Raw genomic sequence first — 20,681 nt, forward strand, 5'->3', positions numbered from 1 at the left:
TTGTTTTGTGCACAACTAATTATGCAATGGTTTAAATAGGGCTGCTAAATTCGAAACAGATTTGCGATAATTATTAATTAATCCTAAGAGCGATCTTAACTGTGCTACATTCGTTATGTGGAGATGCCGGCGTTGGACTGGGGTGAACATGGTAAGAGGTCTCACAACACCAGGTTAAAGTCCAACAGGTTTGTTTGGTAGCAAATATCATAAGCTTTCGGAGCACTGCTCCTTCGTCAGATGGAGTGGAAATTTCCACTCCATCTGTCAAAGGAGCAGTGCTCCGAAAGCTTATGGAATTTGCTACCAAATAAACCTGTTGGACTTTAACCTGGTGCTATGAGACTTCTTACCGTGTACATTCGTTGGTCAGGGAGCCTCCATCTTAGTAGTAGTATCCTACAGTGCAGGAGGAGGCCATTCGGCCCATCGAGTCTGCACCTACCACATTCCCCCCAAGGCCCTATCCCCACAACCCCATGCATTTACCCTAGCTAGTCCCTCTGACACTAAGGGGCAATTTAGCATGGCCAATCCACCTAACCCGCACATCTTTGGTCTGTGGGAGCAAACCAGAGGAGCACCCGGAGGAAACCCACACAAAACCTGGGGAGAATGTGCAAACTCCACACAGACAGTGACCCAAGCCAGGAATCGAACCCGGGTCCTTGGTGCTGTGGGCAGCAGTGCTAACCATTGTGCCACCAAGTCTTATCATGCCTTATGTAAACCCTTGCTATCAATTAATGACCTAAGTATTGTATTGCCGTCTGAAAGAAGTCATATTTATCTTTCCTGACATGAACACCATGCATGTGAAGGTGTTTTAATGTGGTTTCTAGAATACTTAAGTGTTCCTGTTGATTGGTACCAGTGATCAATATGTCATCAAGATAACAATGTACTCCTGTAGACCCTTGAAGATCTGGTCCATGGACGGTTGAAATAAAGAGGGTGTTGTGCAATTCCAGTGTGTCCTCAAATACACTACTGTTCTTCTCAGCCCCAAAAAACAAGACAGTCTTTGATTATATGATCCAGAGAGTCACCAAAATTCACAATGCTCTGTGAGAATTGGAAAAGAATTGTGCTATATTTTCTCCGAGTTAATTTTTTCTATGGAATCTAAAAAGCTCCACAATAATTAATGGTTTGGATGAATAATGGTCCTCCAGTATCTTGGTTAATTCTTGGTATGTTTTGCTCCCAAGTTTCTTGAGCTGGACCAGACTCTGGAGTAAACTAAAAGCTTTACTGCCAATGTTGCTGAGAAAAGCGGGGACTATGATATCCACAGGAATCTTGTTTGCTCGGATATAATATTGAAATCTTTCTGCATAAGACTTCCAACTCTTAGTTTCTTCTTTGAATGGGCCAATGGCACTAAAATGTCCTGCCATTTTACAGCAATACTGAGATCTGCTCAACAACTTTCCTTCAGCAGCGTCCCCTTATCTCCGTGATCTAGCTTATTTTGCAAATTGTAACATGAGCCAATTGTGGCAGCTTTCTTAGATTTATTTCTCTGTCAGTCTCACCTTACCTCTGCCACCTCAATCTACTGCACACATGGCAAACTCTTCAGCCTGAACTCCTCAGGGTGCTGCTTTCAATTTTCAGTATGGACCTTTCTCTTTTCTGCCCAACAACCTTACCGGTCTGATGTCAGCTGCAAACTCTTTCCTCCTGTTGATTCTGCCCCACCGTCAAAAGTATCAAAGTTTCCGGTTGGCAAGTGTAGCTCCAATTTTCTTTTCCTCGTCGCCAGTGTTCTTTTTTATCCTGTTATGTACTGCAATTGTAGGATAAAATAACATGAAGTGATAGCACATGGACAGTATGTGTGCAAACAATAATGCAGATTTACTGAATAGCTATTAACTTGACAAAGGCTTAATCTAGACTAAGACTGCGAAGTAGTCAATGACGTCACAAACTATATAATTGACTGGACTCTTAAAGTTATAGTGCAGCAACACAACAACAACCCCAGGTATATAACAAGAAGAATAATGAAGGAGTTTTATGGTATAGAGTAAATGTTTATAGCTGTGAGCAAATCCAAAGCCAGGATCTGAAAAATATAAGATTATAAACCCAATCAGGAAATTCAGGGAAAATGTCTTCAGCCAAGAGTGGTGAAAAATGGAAGGTGCTATCACATTGAAAATTACAGTGAATTGAAGAGGAAATTGGATAAGTAAGGATGGATAAAGGAATAGAATGATAGGCTGAGATGAAGAGGAGTTGGTGTAGGCTCGTGTGCAGCATAAACACTGGTGGAGAACACCTTGGACCATATTGTCTATTTCTGTAAATTCAATTCAAGTTAGTAAAAGGGGGAAGAAAAAGCACAAGTTCAGCACCAGTCAGATCAATCTTCCTTCACACTGTCTCCTTCTTCAGCTCCATACCCAGGAGTGCATTGGCAACCATGGACTTCCACTGGATTGCTCCACAATTATACTGGGCAAAGTACTGCAGTGGTTTGCCATTGCCTTCTGCAGAATGGCTGACCAAGAAACTCTCCCGCCCTTAATGTCTGCATCAGGTGTAGGAAGGACTTACAGACTGATAATCAACTGGTTTGGCCATGTTATGAACGCATCTATTATGGCTATCAAGTCCCAGATTCGGACTCGAACATCGATAGAATCCCAAATAGATAGAATAGATAGAATCTCGACAGTGCAGAAGGAGGCTATTCAGCCCATCGAGTCTGCTCTGACTCTCCGAAAGAGCATCTGATCCAGACGCCACCTGCGGCCTAACCCCGTAACTTTACCATGGCCAATCCAAATAATCTGCACATCTTTGGACTGTAGGAAGAAACCAGAGAACCCAGAGGAAAACCATGCCGACATGGGGAGAATGTGCAAACTCCACAGTCACCCAAGCCAGAATTGAACCCGGGTCCCAGTGAGACAGCAGTGCTAAGCATTGTGCTTCAGGGATATGACCATTGCACTGCAAGACCTCCCTCTTCACTCTGCACATCATCAAAATACAACAAAGAGAGAATCTATTTGGTTAAGTGGTGTGAAAAGCAATCCCTTTTAACTAATATTGTACATCTGGTTCCTGACAACGAGCTGAAAGGAGTGACCCATATATAAATAGCCCTAACAACAGGAGACAGATTCAAAACTGTTACACTGAAAATTAATTGGTATTCCCTCGCCTGATATAAGTGATATTTGCTGATATGTACCAGCTTTCACGAATGCCTCGATTTCAAAATTTTCATCCTGGTACTCAAATCTCTCCATGGACTCATGTTCCCACCCCTTATCTCTCCCACCTCCTCCTGCCCGACAAACTGTGAGATCTCTTACACTCCTTCAATCCTGGCCAATTGCACCCCCTTGACTTTCCTTGTTGACCACTGAAGACTGGATCTTCAGCTGCCCAGGCCTTACATTCAAGAGTGCAGCTGTTCAAGAAGGCAGCTCACCACCTCCTTCTCAAGGCCAACTATGGATGGACAATAACTGCTGGCCTAGCCAGTGATGCCTACATCTCATGAATGAATAAAAAACGCTCCCTCTCTAAACCCCTTCATTAAGACGTTGCCTAGAACCTGTCAGTCTGCCCTGTCTGTCCTAATATCTCTGTGTGGCTGAGTTTTCAGATTTGTCTGATTACCTCAGGAGTACCTTTAGTTGTTTGATTGTGCCTCCGATAATCCAGCATTTACAATTGGTGAGGCCTTGCCTCAGGATTTCACTTGCCCTCGGCCTAACCTGTGGTGATGTTTCTAAAACCCCCTCATTACTGAGAGCCCACGAGATCGGCTTTCAGTCCCTTTCAGATCAGGAATCCAATTCGAGCTTCAGTCTCCAAACAACTCGAGCTCAGCCATCTGAGGAATAATTTTAAAATCCGTTTGACAAATTGAGTGCAATTTTTTTCTGTAAAGCACAGCTGTAACTTGTTACTTGGCAGGTGGCCGGGTCTTGTAACATAAACTTGGGACCTGCAAGATGTTGTTAAAATCCTCTCCGGCTTTCGATGATAGAACAGCTGCTAAAATCATCGCTCCAGTACGGTGCACCACTCCGTTTTGCTGAGTTACAGTTCTAGATGGAATAATAATGTGTGTTGTGGCAGTGCGCCACACAGTACAGCGCCCCCCCCCCGCCTCCCCAACCCCTGGTCTAAACCATGGGTTGCAGCGCCAGATCGCCCCCAGTGGCTTCTGCTGGAACTGCTGCTATGTGTTAGACCTGGTTTGAGTCCAAATGCAATGGTTCTGTTTGAGTAACCTACCGACAGTCTAGGCTGGCACATGAGGCATGGGGAGGTGGGCAAATCACTAGAGAAGGTGCCAATAGTGATGGGACTGTGCCCCAGGATCTGTTAGGAGTGGGAAAAGAAATATCTCAATTGGATCCCATTTCCGACTGACTGGTTTATGGTTAGAGTCTATAGAGTCATAAAGGTTTACAGCTTGGAAACAGGCCCTTCGGCCCAACTTGTCCATGCCGCCCAGTTTTTACCATTAGGCTAGTCCCAATTGCCTGCGTTTGGTCCATATCCCTCTATACCCATCTTTCCCATGTCACTGTCTAAATGCTTTTTAAAAGACAAAATTGTACCCGTCTCTACTATTAACTCTGACAGCTGGTTCCAGATACTCACCACCCTGTGTGAAAAAATTGCCCCTCGCAGTGTAGAATTCTGTACTTTATTATGGGAGTCTGTTTACAATTGATGCTCACTGTGCTTGAGTGGTTAAGTTTGTATTTGGACTCAGAGAAAAGTAAACAAAGCTGTAGAAAGAGCTGAAAGCTGGAGCTGCAGCATGGAGCAGACATTTTAAAGCACTGTGAATGAAACCTGTTGCACACAGAAGCTAGTGTCATCTGTACATAGCTCCAAGATATAAAATATACAACATGAAGCATAAACATGAGAAACCTCATCCCCTTGGACCTTCTGTCCTCTGTGGTTCAATGCCTCCCTTCGTGTAGCATGAATGGGAGTTGTTAACTTCCTTAGTACTGAGGTGTCTCCTCAATAACTCAGCCAGGCGTCAGTGAACACAGATCTTTATTCAATCTACTTGCTCCACACTCCAAACATTGACTTCCTATTCAGATAGGCTCCCAGCCAGCTCACCCCACATATCTGATCACCTGACCCATTCCCTTAAATGTGCTTATGCACATACACAACAGGAGTGGGGAGGTTTCCCGATCTTTTGCTATACCGTTGGCTGAAGGGATTCTGGGAAAGTCACGGCAGGAAAATTCCTGCATATCTTCACCCCTGAGAAACTTCATGTCTCTGTGGTCCTGGAAAAGTGAGGTAGATGTTCCACAGCAGGTTCCCTGATCTTGTAGGTTCACCAGGAGATAAGTACAAATGCCCCTTCCTGCAGCTTTCCTGTGTTTTCACCAAGATACAACAGGAGATCCAGCATAGACTCTAGCCAGACAATACCGGAGTGGCACGGTGGCACAGTGATTAGCACTGCTGCCTCACAGTACCAGGGACCTGAATTCAATTCCTGGCTTGGGTCACTGTCTGTGTGCTCCCTGTGTCTGCGTGGGTTTCCTCCGGGTGCTCCAGTTTCCTCCCACAGTCTGAAAGACGTGCTGGTTTAGGTGCTTGACCCGAACAGACACCAGAGTGTGGCGACTAGGGGAATTACACAGTAACTTACTTGCAGTGTTATGTAAGCCTTACTTGTGACTAATAAGTAATTTTTTAAAAATTACTTGCAGCTATACAGCACTTTTAATGTAATATAACATTCCAAAGCCTTTCACAGGAGTGTCAGCTCAAGACACATCAGGAGATATCATGTCAGATGACCAAAACCTTGATTAAAGAGGTAGGTTTTAGGAGTGCCTTAAAGGAAGAGAGAGAGACCTGAAGATATTTAATTCCAGAACTTGGGCCCCAGGCAAAAGAAGGTGGAGTGATTGAAATCAGAGGTGTGCAAGAGGCCGGAATTATGGAAGAGAAGATACCATGGAGAGTTGTGTGGTTGGAAAAGGTTACAGAGATAGGGGGGGCCAAAGCCTTGAGAATTTTAAAATGGAGGTGCTGCCAGATAAGAAGCAATGAACACAGAGGGTGATAGGTGAATGGGATTTGGCGCAAGTCAAGGGCAGCAGGACTTCTTACACAGCGCATTCCCAATTTTCTCTCCATTTAGATAATAAATTGCCTTTAAATTTTTCTGACAAAAATAGATAATCTCACACTTATCCATGCTAAACTCTCTGCCAAATTTTGACCAACTCATCTAACCTATCCGTATCCATTTATAAATTGCTTATTTTTTTTAAATCGCGACATCTTCTTTGGAGCCTTCAACATGTCATCAATAAAGACGAACATCTCGCCAAGGCCATCCCCACACCCCCACTTCTTGCCTTCAAATAACCGCACAACCTCAAACAGACCATTGTCCGCTGCAAACTACCCAGCCCTCAGGAGAACAGTGACCACAACACCACACAACCCTGCCACAGCAACCTCTGCAAGACGTGACAGATCATCGACGCGGATGCCATCATCTCACCAATGTTATCCACCTGATACGCTGCAGGAAAGTACCGCTTGACAATCACCAGGCAGGAGTGTTCTCTACCTGTCGGGAAACACTTCAGCAGTCACGGGCATTCAGCCACTGACCTTCAGGTAAGCGTTCTCCAAGGTGGCCTTCACGACACACGACAACACAGAATTGCCAAGCAAAAACTGATAGCCGAGTTCCGCACATATGAGGACGGCCTCAACTGGGATCTTGGGTTCATGTCACATTATCTGTAACCCCCCCCCCCCCCCCCGACTTGCCTGGGCTTGCAAAATCTCACTAACTGTCCTGGCTGGAGACAATTCACACCTCTTTAACCTGTGCTTAACCCTCTCTCCACTCACAAGTAAAGACTCGCATTCTAACCATTATCTTGTAAATTGAGTCTGTGTCTGTGTATGCGCTGTTTGTGAACACAACTCTTCACTCACCTGAAGGAGCAACACTCCAAAAGCTTGTGCTACCAAATAAGCGTGTTGGACTTTAACCTGGTATTGTGAGACTTCCTACTGTGCTTACCCCAGTCCAACGCCAGCAACTCCACATCATGGCAGACAGGAAGCAGAGAGTGGGAATAAATGGGTCCTTTTCAGAGTGGCAGGCAGTGACTAGTGGGATATTGCAGGGTTCAGTGCTGAGACCCCAGCTGTTCACAATATACATTAATGACAAAGGAATTAAATGCAATATCTCCAAATTTGCAGACGACACTAAGCTGGATGGTGGTGTGTGCTGTGAGGAGGATGCTGAGAGGCTGCAGGGTGACTTGGACAGGCTGACTGAGTGAGCAAATGCAATATAATGTGGATAAATGTGAGGTTATCTACTTTGGTGGCAAAAACAGGAAGGAAGATTATTATCTGAATGGTGGCAGTTTAGGAAAAGGGGCAGTGCAACGTGACTTGAATTTCATGGTGGAACAGTTGCCGAAGGTTGGCATGCAGATACAGCAGGAAAGCTAATGGCATGTTGGCCTTCATAACAAGAGGATTTCAGTATAGGAGTAGGGAGTCTTGCTGCAGTTATACAGGGCCTTGATGAGTATTGTGTGCAGTTTTGGTCTTCTAGTCAGAGGAAGGATATTCTTGCTATTGAGGGAGTCCAGCGAAGGTTCACCAGACTGATTCCCGGAATGGCAGGACTGACATATAAAGGAAGGCTGGATGGACTGGGCTTGTACTCACTGGAATTTAGAAGAATGAGAGGGGATCTCATAGAAACATATAAAATCTTGATGGAACTGGACAGGCTAGATGCGGGAAGAATGTTCCCATGTTGGGGAAGTCCAGAACTAGGGTCACAGTCTAAGAATAAGGGGGAAGCCATTCAGGACTGAGATGAGGAAGAACTTCTTCACTCAGACAGTTGCGAACCTATGAAATTCTCTACCGTAGAAAGCTGTTGGGGCCAGTTCGTTAGATATGTTCAAAACAGAGCTGGATGGGGCCCTTGTGGGCTAAAGGGATCAAGGGGTAGGTAAGGAGAGAAGACAGAAGTGGGATGCTGAAAGTGCAGTATAAGCCATGATCATATTGAATGGTGATGCAGGCTTGAAGGGTCGAATGGCCTACTCCTGCACCTATTTTCTATGTTTCTATAGTTGGGGCCTGAGGACCAAATCCTGTGGCACCCCACTAGTTACATCTTGCCAACCAGAAAAAAGACCCATTTATCCCGAATCTCTGCTTTCTGTTTGTTAGCCAGTCCTCTATCCAAGGTAGTAAATTACAGCACTGATCTCTTCCTTCATGAACAAAACTACACCACCTCATTTTCCTTTGTCTATCCTTCTGAAATACCGAGTACTCTTGTATATCCAATTCCCAAACCTGGTCTCCTTGTAACCATGTCTCAGTTATCGCCACAAAATCATACCATTTGTCTCTCTCTTTCTGTGCTGTTAACCCATTAATTTTACTCCGAATGTTTCATGCATTTAGATACAAAGCCTTTAGGTTTATTCCATTATCAAATTTCCCTACTCTTGCAATAAATGCTGACCAGCCAGCGAAGCCCATGTCCCACAATTGAATTTTTTAAAAAAGGATATTCGCACGTTCCATCCTTTCCTTTAATTATCTAGTAACAATCAACCTCATCACTAACCTGCACTCCTACTTTCTCATTTAACTTTGACTTTTTAATTTTCTATGCAACTGAACACCACCACCGCCCACCCCCCAACCCCCCCCACCCCAACTCCCCCCCCAACCCCCCCACACTCACCCCACCCCCCCAACCCCCCCCCCACACACCCCCCCCAACCCCCCACCGCACACCCTCCCATCCCCCCCACCCCAACTCCCCCCCCAACTCCCCCCCACCCCCACCCCACCCCCCCCAACCCCCCCCCCCACACCCCCCCCCCACAACCCCCCCCCACACCCCCCCCACAACCCCCCCCCCACCATTCCCTCCCCCCCACCCCCCACCCCTCTGGGACGTTATCTCTAAGGTATGATTCTGTGAGTATGATTGTGTCAGGCTGTTGCTTGACTAGTATGTAAAACAGCCTCAGATATTAGTAAGTAGGACTTTGCAAGGTCGACAGGGTTTGCCACTGTTGTTTCTGGTGCCTAGGTTGATGCTGGGCGGTTTGTCCGGTTTCGTTCCTTTGTGTTTGCTTTGTAACAATTGAATACAACTGAGTGTCTTGCTAGGCCATTTCAGAGGGCAGTTAAGAGGTAACCATATTGCTGTGGGGTCTGGAGTCACATGTAGGCCAGACCAGGTAAGGATGGCAGATTTCCTTTCCTAAAGGACATTAATGAATCAGATGGGTTTTTGCAACAATTGACAATGGTTTCATGGTCATCATTAGACTTTTAATTGCAGATGTTTCAGTGAGTTTAAATTCCAAGTAACAATAGTGGGATTCAAACCCAGGTCCCTAGAACATTACCCTGGGTCTCTGGATTACTTGTCCAGCAATAATACCACTGTGACAGAACTCCCCCTAAATATCCAGTGTCCACTCTGCATCACACCCAGCACATTGTCTGTATCACACCCAGTTCATTGTCTGTATCACACCCAGTTCATTGTCTGTATCACACCCAGTTCATTGTCTGTATCACACCCAGTTCATTGTCTGTATCACACCCAGTGCATTGTCTGTATCACACCCAGTGCATTGTCTGTATCACACCCAGTGCATTGTCTGTATCACACCCAGTGCTCTCTCCCTGTATCACACCCAGTGCCCTCCCTGTATCAGACCCAACGATTGGGCCTCTGGGTCCATGTAGACCTTGGCCCTAGTGTCTTTAATCTTCCCGAGACTTTCTTGGAACAATTCAGGATACTTCTCAATGACATTGTATAGATTGCCAGTACCCATTTTAAAGATCTGTTGCGAATCCAGGTGGAACTTCTGTAGCCAGTCCCTTCCCAAAAGGCTGGGTCCTGGTCCTTGCACCACTATTAGGAGGAGTCAGAATGTCTGAGTCCCATGCGCAACTGGAGTCTCACAGGTTTAAAGTCAAGATGCCAAATCAGAATCGCCTAAAGGTTTGCTCCCCAATAATAGATACAGCTCCTTCATGCCTAGGGGGTGGCCATTTGCCTGGAGTTTAATCTTGATTGGAGCCACTTTGGATGCGGCGATGCAATTTAGTTGCATCATTTCCTCATTCTCAGCTGGTTTATTTGTAAAGCTCTGTCCTGAAGTGACTTCGCCTTTTGGCCTGTTTGGTATGTACTTTGTCTGTTATGATAGCCTTGTCTGGGGTAGATCCCATGACTACAAATGCAGCACGAGTCATGTGCTCGCTTCTCACTGTATTGTGGAGAGACTTTCCATCTAGTTTTGGAATCTAGTTTGTGGCCTCTGACTCCAATCACCCTCTCTTGGTGGCAAATGGGAGCCGCAAGTGTTATCTGCTGGGGACTTCGTTCTGCAGTATGGGGGTTGCCGAAGGCTGAGGATGACACCGTCTAAGGACCCTGAAGCTGCTGGGACCCTTTCCCGCGTCTCCATGGGAAAGGTGCCAGTTCCATTCCACATACTAATCAATCCTTTAACAGTTCCCAAAATGCTGACCCACACTCAGTGTTCCACCAATTTCCACAGTCTCATCAAGAATTCAGTGACTGGTTCCCCAAGGATTGTAGTTGCTGGTTGTACCTGTAGCATTGCAATATAACAGACGGTTTAGGGTTGTTAAAGATTCCGAACTTGGGGCTACTGGGTAGGTTAAATGTTTTATGATGCTGAAAGTCAGGGCCCCACAAGCAGTCAGGATGATGACTTTTTGCTGGTCATTTCCTTCTTTCCCGTTTGCCCAGAAGTGATATCAGATTCTTTCGGTATACTAGGGCCAATGCTCCATATCCACATCATACGTTTCCTGTTTCCCAAACAGCAGCAATCGCGATATCTCCCCTTCACTGTCTTAGCAGATTTGTTGAAAGGCAAAGCTGTCTGAAACTTTTCTTGTTCCTCGTTGCCAATGTAATGACTCAACAAGCCCAACTGGAAAGGAACATAATTTATTACAGAATGCAAAGTAAAACCAGTACCGTGGTGGACACACACTAGTCCCTGCCAGTTTCAACAGGCCCAGTCCTGGGTCTGTCTTATAAAAGGCTCAGGTAATGAGTTCCAGCTGGGCAAGCCATTGCCTATTACCAGGGGAACTCATACTCAACCAGCCCCACAGGGGGATCAACCAATGATTCCCCATTGACCCCGTGGGAGTTATTACAGAAACCTTTCATAGCTATCAACACCACACAATTGATCATTGGGTGACTGGAGGGGAGGGGGGGGGCTGTTATGTAGAGTCGGTTCTGGTTCTTTGTTCATGGTTTATGTGTGAAGGGCTCCATTGAAACGTTGGATGAGTCTCAATTTAATTTCAACATGCCCACTTAGAAACTGTTGTTTTCTGGTTAGGTTTGACAAAATATAATCACGACCTTAGATAAATAATCATTCCACTGTGCACTCTGTTATTCTCAGGAGTTCACTGAGGTCGCTGCGTGAGGAAAGTTTGGAATCCGGTGATAAGAGTGTGAGCTGGAGTTTGTTTGTTGAGGTTCTGTTGAGGTTTTAGTGTGTGCTCTTTAATCTGTTTGCCACAGCATTCCTTTCCCAAGGAATTCATTCTATTTTCATTTCAGAGGAAGCCATCAGACCAACTGCCTGCGTTGATCTATAGACTCAGGAGCTGTAGTGAGTCAAATTCCTTATGGCAAAAACAGATACTGAAGATCTTCCCTCTTCAGACTGGATTGAGCTAGAGTGGGGTTGGGGGAGAGAGAGGGAGAGAGACTCATTATTAAAACAGCTGCTTATCTGAGAATTGCTGAATTGGCATGTGTTTAAACATCTGATGCTGACTGTGTGTAATGTGAGATTCAAGCACATGCGCCACAAGAAGATTATAAACCAGAGGTACTTATTTCCACCTGGCGTCAGATCCTTATAAACATTAATGGAAGAGTTTCAGTGAGAGAAATGAACAGCTTCGAGTGGCCATTCAGTCAGTGCCCCAGATCCAGTAGGATACTGTCCAGAGCTGAACCCCGATCTCTAGTCAACTGGGTAACAGAGTTCAGTGGAGCTCCAGCTACTAATTCGCTGTGGCCACATGAACACAATGGGTTTGTCTCACACACCTCTTGAATTCAGGGATGATGTCCGGATGATCTGCCCAGCTCTCCAGCAGCTGTTTGTCCACTCCACTGATGCTTCCCAGTTCTTGAACCATCATCACAGCCTCAGCTCCTCAATGCTGCGACTCACCAGTCTCAAACTTCTGCTCCAGCTCCTTGCTGCAACTCGGCTTCCTCTCTCCCACTCTCTACATCTCTATCTCTCTCGCCCATTCTCTCTCTCCCACTCTCTGTATGTGTGTGTGTCTCTCTCTCTCTCTCTTCCCCACTTTCTGGCATATGCGTCTCTTTCTCTCTCCCACTCTCTGGGTGCAACCTTACAACCTCGTTCCCCACCAACTTTCGGCAGGGTGAGGTGGCAAGATTGGGTGGGATGCGAAAAATCAGCAACGCGCCTGGTTTTTCATCTCCCCCGATTGTACCAACCTTGTTTTGCCAACAAAATTGGCTTTGCGCCCTTTCTGGGCACGAGGTCAGTTTAAATATTGATAAATAAATTGACAAAGGGTCATCTGGACTCAAAACGTCAGCTCTTTTCCCTCCTTACAGATGCTGCCTGCTGAGTGCCAGCCTGGCACTGCCCACCTGGCACTGCCCACCAGGCACCATAACTGCCAGGGATAGTGCCAAGGAGGTGGGTCCTGAGTGGGGAGCGGAGTCTGTGGGATGGAGCTATGACAGGGGGAGGGAAGGGCAACTCGGTCAGAGTGGGAGGAAAGTGAGGAAACGTTGCCGGGAGGCAATCGGTGGGGGTTGGGGGAAGGGAACTCTGCAGTAGTGATGGCGATTGGGGAGGGAGGGAAGGGAACTCTGCCGGGGAGGGGAAATCAGTGGGATCAGGGAGTCCTGATGAACATGAGAGGGTGGTCCCGATGTCGGGGACTGGGTCCCAATGTGCATGGTGGGGGGTTCCCGATGTCTCTGAAGGGGTGAGGAGGCAGCAGGAGATCTCCTAGTACATTGGGAGATCGGGGCACCTGTGCAGTGGCACCCCGAGAGCTCAACAGCCAGCTTCCCCAGTGAGCTGGGATTCCACCCCTCCCCCTGCTGGCAAAAATCCTATCCTGGCACTTTTTTGCAATAAGTGCCATAAGATTGCATTTTTAAACTCACTCAAAACTCTCCTGTTTTCTCACTCATTCGGCGCTTACAATTTGTTTCGTAAGATGGCACCCTCTGCATCTATCTCTCTCTCTCTCTCTCTCTCTTCCTCTCTCTCCCCTGCTCTCTATGTCTCTCTCTCCCGTACTGTCTCTCTCACACTTTAGCCTCCCCCCACCCCCCCACCCCGACCCCCCGCCGACCCAAAGCCTACCAAGGACTATAAAGACTCTCATCCCGAAGAGGCCCTAGGTTTGACCAATTCCCCAGTCTAGCTCACTCCCAGGCCCTCGGCCTCTGCTGGTGGGAACCCACTGCCCCGCAGTGTGTGGTGCCTGAAGTCATAGGTTGGGGTGGCAAGGTCCCGCTCACCTCCCCCGCTACATTTGTCTTGAGGCAATTTTATTGCACAATGTTTTGCAAACACTCACTGCCCCCAGTGTCTCGGGCTAGAGTTCCTCATGGCCTCACTCCTCCCCATCCCTGTGACTTCCTCCATCCCCCACAAGCAACCTCCACTCATTCCTAAACACCCCATCCCCAACCAATCTGGGCAGAAACATCTACCCTTATGATGCGCGACAATCGAGCACGAGACACAAGGCTTCTGTAATTGAAGGCTTTTATTGTCTAACAATGGAACTATTTAAACACGAGTACACCATTCCAGACTGGAGGGGTCCCGCCCGAGCAGAGGGTCTTATACCTCTCCCAGGGGGCGGGGCCCGACTGGGATGTGCCACAACAGCAACCACCACAGGTATATTAATCCCACAGTGTAAACACCCTAGCCCAACAACAACATTATAACAACCCCACAGTGTGAACACCCTAGCCCAGCAGCAACATTAGAATAACCCCACAGTGGGAACCAACGATGGTTCACCACATTCACCCCTCCTTTGAGAACAAAGGCCGGCGGGGTGCTAAAACAGACTATATATACAAAAAATCTACAAGTCCAGACGGTCTGGAGGACCGCACCGTCGTTGTGACCTCCTCAATACCGGCTGTGACACCGGAGCAGGTGCTTGCGGTGGCGTTCTCTCCAAAACAGCGTCCGGGTCCCCTCGAGGACTCACGGGCCGGTTGACCCTGATGAAGCGGTAGTGCAGGGGATCCCGGTACCTTCTGCGATGGCGCCGATCTCCGAGTCTCAGGCAAGCTGTACAGTGGAGTATAACTGTTATGCACTGGTCCCGGTGCTGACCGCACCACGTCCGGGGGAGAAATAAGTAATAGGGGATTCGTGACTGGGGGTATGGGAGCGACAAGAGTTGCTACGTCCCCTGCGGGCGCCAGGTCTCGGATCGAGACTGTGTCCTCTCGCCCGTCAGGATATGCCACATAGGCATACTGAGGGTTGGCGTGGAGGAGGTGGACCGGTTCGACCAAGGGGTCGGACTTGCGGGCCCTTACATGTCGCCGCAGAAGGACGGGTCCTGGGTACGTCAACCAGGCTGGTAAAGATATCCCCGAGGACGACTTCCGAGGGAATGAGAACATCCTCTCGTGGGGAGTAACATTGGTTGCCGTACACAGGAGGGAGCGAATGGAGTGAAGCGCATTTGGGAGGACCTCCTGCCAATGGGAGACTGGAAGGCCTTTGGACTTCAGCGCCAATAGGACAGCCTTCCAGACTGTAGCATTCTCTCTCTCCACCTGTCCGTTGCCCCTAGGGTTGTAACTCGTGGTTCTACTAGAGGCAATCCCGTATGAGAGCAGGAATTGCCTCAAGTCGTTACTCATGAACGACGAGCCCCTGTCGCTATGTATATAGCAGGGGTACCCGAACAGGGTAAAAAGATCACGGAATGCCTTGATCACCGTGGCAGTCGACGTGTCCGCACAGGGGACAACAAACGGGAACCGGGAGTACTCATCTATGATGTTAAGAAAGTACACGTTCCGGTCCGTTGAGGGAAGGGGGCCCTTAAAATCCACACTCAGCCTCTCGAAGGGGCGAGTGGCCTTGACCAATTGTGCCCGGTCAGGTCGGTAAAAGTGCGGTTTGCATTCCGCGCAAATCCGACAGCTTCTTGTTACTGACCTGACATCCTCCACAGAGTAGGGCAGGTTGCGGGCTTTGATGAAGTGGTAGAGCCGAGTGACCCCAGGATGGCACAGGTCATTATGGAGGGCGTTCAAGCGATCCTCCTGCATAGTAGCGCATGTTCCGCGCGAGAGGGCATCCGAGGGCTCATTGAGTTTCCCTGGACGATACATAATATCGTAATTATAGGTGGAGAGCTCAATTCTCCACCGCAAGATCTTGTCATTCTTGATCTTGCCCCTCTGCGTATTATTGAACATAAACGCCACGGACCTCTGGTCCGTGATCAGGGTGAACCGCTTCCCCGCCAGGTAATGGCACCAGTGTCTGACGGCGTCCACAATAGCCTGGGCCTCCTTTTCCACCGCTGAATGCCGAATTTCGGGACCTTGAAGGGTGCGGGAGAAAAACGCGACGGGCCTGCCTGCCTGGTTTAGTGTGGCGGCCAGGGCGAAATCAGATGCATCACTTTCCACCTGGAAAGGGATGGATTCATCCACCGCGTGCATCGTGGCTTTCGCAATGTCGCTTTTCAATGCCTTGAAGGCCAATTGGGCTTCTGGCATGAGTGGAAAAGTCGTGGACTTAATAAGCGGACGGGCTTTGTCCGCGTAGTTGGGGACCCACTGCGCATAATAGGAGAAGAAGCCGAGGCATCTCCTCAGTGCTTTTGCGCTAGCGGGCAAAGGAAGTTCAGTAAGGGGGCGCATACGGTCGGGATCGGGGCCAATGACCCCATTTTCCACTACGTATCCCAGGATGGCTAACCGGCGCGTACGGAATATACACTTCTCCCTGTTGTAGGTCAGATTCAGGCGAGATGCAGTGCGCAAAAAGTTCTGGAAATTTGTGTCATGGTCCTGTTGGTCATGGCCGCAGATGGTGACATTATCCAGGTACGGGAAGGTAGCCCGCAGCCCGTTCTGGTCCACCATTCGGTCCATAGCACGCTGGAAGACCGAGACCCCATTGGTGACACCAAATGGAACCCTAAGAAACTGATACAGACGACCATCCGCCTCAAAAGCCGTGTAATGTCGGTCCTCTGGGCGGATGGGGAGTTGGTGGTAGGCGGACTTAAGGTCTATGGTGGAGAACACCCGGTACTGCGCAATCTGATTGACCATATCAGATATGCGCGGGAGAGGATACGCATCCAGCTGCGTATAACGATTAATGGTCTGACTGTAGTCGATGACCATCCGGGGTTTGTTCCCGCTCTTAACCACCACGACCTGTGCTCTCCACGGACTAACGCTGGACTGTATGATCCCTTCTTTGAGGAGTCGCTGAACCTCAGATCTGATGAAGATCCGGTCTTCAGCACTGTAACGCCTACTTTTAGTAGCGATGGGCTTGCAGCCTGGTACCAGATTCTTAAATAAAGAGGGTGTGGTGATCTTTAGTGTGGAAAGATTGCATGCGGGGCGCTTTGGACAATTTGGCGGCTGCGGCTGATCCCCTACTGTCAGCGAAGGGAGTGGCCCACCGTACTGTAGGATCACACTCTTCATGTGGACCATAAAGTTTAGTCCGAGGAGAATTGGCGCGCAAAGATGTGGCAACACAAGGAGCCTGTATCGCTCGTAAATTGTGCCCTGCACTTTCAGAGTTACCACACAACGTCCTTGGATCGGTACAGACCGGGACCGTGATGCCATAGAAATTGTCTGTTTGGCAGGTAGAACCCGGAGTCCACACCTCTTTGCAGTGTCAGGGTGAATAAAACTCTCGGTGCTCCCACTGTCAAACAGACAATAAACAGTACGACCATTTACCTTAATGTTCATCATTGAACAGTCAAGCCTGTGGTGCTTAGCCTGGTCCAGGGTGATCGACGCCACCGTTGGCCCTTGGACGTCACTGCAGGCAGCCGAGGTTGATGCTGAGGACCCCTGCTGGTCGCTCCTGGTCGTCGTCGGCCAAGATGGCCGCCCCCATGAATCGCACATGGTTGAGGGCGCCAAGCGTAGCGACTCCTGGTGGTCATCCTCCTCCGACTCCGCTAGCCACAATGGCGTCGACCTGGGCTCGCACGTGGACGGACCTCGTGGGTACTGCGACGCCGATGGAGATGATCTCCGTTCTGGAGGGTCACAGGCTGCACTGCCGTTCTTGGGCTTCGATCTGCAGACTTTCGCGTAGTGCCCCTTTTTACCGCATTGATTGCAGACCACCGTTTTAGCAGGACACTGTTGCCGTGGATGCTTGGCTCCTCCGCAGAAGTAGCACCGCGGGCCGCATGGGGCTGCCACCGTCGTCGGGTCGATATGGGAGCGCGAGCCCGTGGGGCAAGGAGGGATTTGTGCCTGCTCCTGCCACGTTGTCTCCACGTGGTCCTCCGGATACAGGGCCAAGCTTTTCGACGCCGCCTCCAGCATTTCAGCCATCTCCATAGCTTGGGTCAGGTTGAGATTCCCCTTCTCCAACAGCTTGAGCCGGATGTACGAAGACCCTACCCCTGCCACAAACGCATCTCGGGCGAGGTCGTACATGTACTGCTCAGCCGACACAGCTTTGCAGTCGCAGCCCCTGGCAAGCTGCAAGAGCTCATTGGCGTAATCCTCCATGGTTTCGCCCGACTGCCGACGTCGTGTAGCGAGGAGGTAACGAGCGTGGATCTCGTTGGGAGGTCTCGTGTATCGCTTTTTCAAAAGCTCGAGGGCCCTCGGGTAAGTGGTGGCCGCACGAATCGCGAGGTAGACAGTGTCCTCCATGCGAGGGTAACTCGCATGGAGGACCTGGAGTCTGTCGTTATCCGTGGTGACTGCTGCAGAGGCTGCCAGGTAGTCCTCGAAACACTTCAGCCAGTGGTCGAAGGTGTTAGAGGCGCCGACTGCACGTGGATCCAGCGTCAGACGCTCTGGTTTTAGCATTTGTTCCATACTCTCTTTTCTGTCGAGAGTTTCGTGTTAGACAATAAAATTGATGCGCGACAATCGAGCACGAGACACAAGGCTTCTGTAATTGAAGGCTTTTATTGTCTAACAATGGAACTATTTAAACACGAGTACACCATTCCAGACTGGAGGGGTCCCGCCCAAGCAGAGGGTCTTATACCTCTCCCAGGGGGCGGGGCCCGACTGGGATGTGCCACAACAGAAACCACCACAGGTATATTAATCCCACAGTGTAAACACCCTAGCCCAACAACAACATTATAACAACCCCACAGTGTGAACACCCTAGCCCAACAGCAACATTAGAATAACCCCACAGTGGTAACCAACGATGGTTCACCACACCTTAGGATATGAGCCTGAGTTGGAACCATATCAGGGTGCTGACCCTCCTCTGGCTGTGAAGATCTGAGAGATCTTCCCAGAGGCAGCCAATAAGAGGTTGCATCCAAGTGTACATCCAATAAAGGAAGAAGGGCAAATTGCTGAGGCTGAAAGTCAAATCAGAGGGCTTTTAGCTTTGGAAGAATGGGCACTGTTGTTGCAGTAGAGACTGCAAAGGGACCTCCATATTGAGACACTCTCTGAAAAAAACCCTCTTACCTAAACTCTGGCCACAATTGTGAGGCCAGCTATGTGTGTGTGTGTGTGTGTGTGTGTGTGTGTGTGTGTGTGTGTGCACGTGTGTGGCACAAGATGTGGGGTCAATCCTCCTCAGTTCAAACATGCTGATGGCCGTGGCTCTAGTGTGGAGTGTGGGCGATGGGAGGAAGGATTGAGTGTCGGAGCCGTTGCTGCATCCTCCCCAAACCGGCCAACTGTAGGTCAGTTGCTCTCAAAACCTGTGAGGTTTGACCCTCAGTGTCCAGTCAGCAACAGGCTGTCTGGATGTGATGCCCCATCCCCAGGCAGACCTCCCAGGAGTAGGACACAGCCCTGAGCCGAGAGGCATTTCTCTGGGCCATGGAGTCCACCTCCCCCGTACCCCCCTCCCCCCTCCTCCACCCTCCCCCCTCCCTCTCCCTCCCCCCTTCCTGCAGAGACACTGAAGAGTGTCTCAGGGAGATTCACATTGAAAATCTGTGGGTGGGGCCTATTCCCACTGGAGAGGCCGGCAGCATAGCACTGAGTGGGCCACTGCACATGGGCCCATCTGTCAGAGCAGTGATCGATCGGTGCATACACAGTAGCCCTGCACTGCCAGCCTCCTGTTCTCTGGCCAACTTGATCTCCGGCCAGCCCCACGACCCTGCATTGCTGGCCGTGCGACCCCTCCCCCACCCCCTGATCGCTGGCCTCCTGGACGTCTTCCACTGTCCCCCCATGCACCAACCCCGATCTCCTGAAGCCCCCCCCGCAGCAGCCCTAACCTCCCTGGCAGCAAACCCCCACCCCGATGGCCAGCCCTTCACTCTGCCACAGATCCTGACTGCAGAATGGCTGCGGGACCCCTTGCACCTTGCCACTGCCTGATGGACAGTGCCAAGGTGCAAGGCACCGCCCTTGCCTCCAACCTCCTGAGTGGCCTCCTGGCCTCCCTTCACTCCAGCGGCGTCGGACTGCCAGCTCCCCATTAGTGGGGAGCTGATGTAAACTCCGCTGGAGTGAAACACTCCTAGCGGGTGGAGGGGGAGATTAGCAGGCCTGGAGACTTCAGTCCCAGGCCTGCTAATAGGATTTAATTGGCGATTATAATATTTAAATCAGCCCTGTGCCAATTTCCGCTGCAGAGCTGACAACGCCACAAATCCGGGCCCTGGAGATGTGCAGAGGCTATGGCGCACAGTGGAAAGCCCACTAAACGGCCTCTGCTGATGTCTGCTCAAGCAGCGCAGCGGGCTAGGAGAATCACCCCCAATATCTCTCTGAAGTAGTTTGCAGTATTTTTCTGTTAAACATATATTGTTGTTTAAGTACTGAACTCACAGCAAGTCTCATTCTCCAACCACCCCACCCTCACTGACTGATTTCAGCAACAACTTGATATTAAAACTCTCAGCCTATTCTTGAAATCCCTCCGTTTTCTGTAATCTCCTCCATCCCCACAACTCTCCGGGATATCTGCATTCTGGTCTCCTGAGCATTTCCAATTTTAACTACTCCGTCATTCCTGGTTTGGCCACAAGTTCTGGAATTCTCTCCCTAAACCTCTTCCCCTCTTTTTAAATATCTATCTCTTTGACTAACTTGTCCTAATCTCTCTCTGTGGCTCAGTAGCAGACTTGGATTCGTGTGAAGCAGATGTGGTAAAAGCTGCTCAAGCTGCTCAATGTGATCTCCTCCTTCCATGAGCACAGGTTAGTGATCAGATCCACAGTGGGGTCAAGGTGTGTTGCGTTCTGCCGTCAATACTCTGACATGTTCTTCTCTTTGACTTATGCTTTCAGGTCACCTCCAATGGCTGTCTCCCTACATACCAGCACTGATGGAAAGCTGTTCAGCTTTGCCCACCTGGGAT

This window comes from Mustelus asterias, chromosome 16 (genome assembly GCF_964213995.1).
Source record: "Mustelus asterias chromosome 16, sMusAst1.hap1.1, whole genome shotgun sequence".
In the NCBI taxonomy this organism is placed as follows: domain Eukaryota; kingdom Metazoa; phylum Chordata; class Chondrichthyes; order Carcharhiniformes; family Triakidae; genus Mustelus; species Mustelus asterias.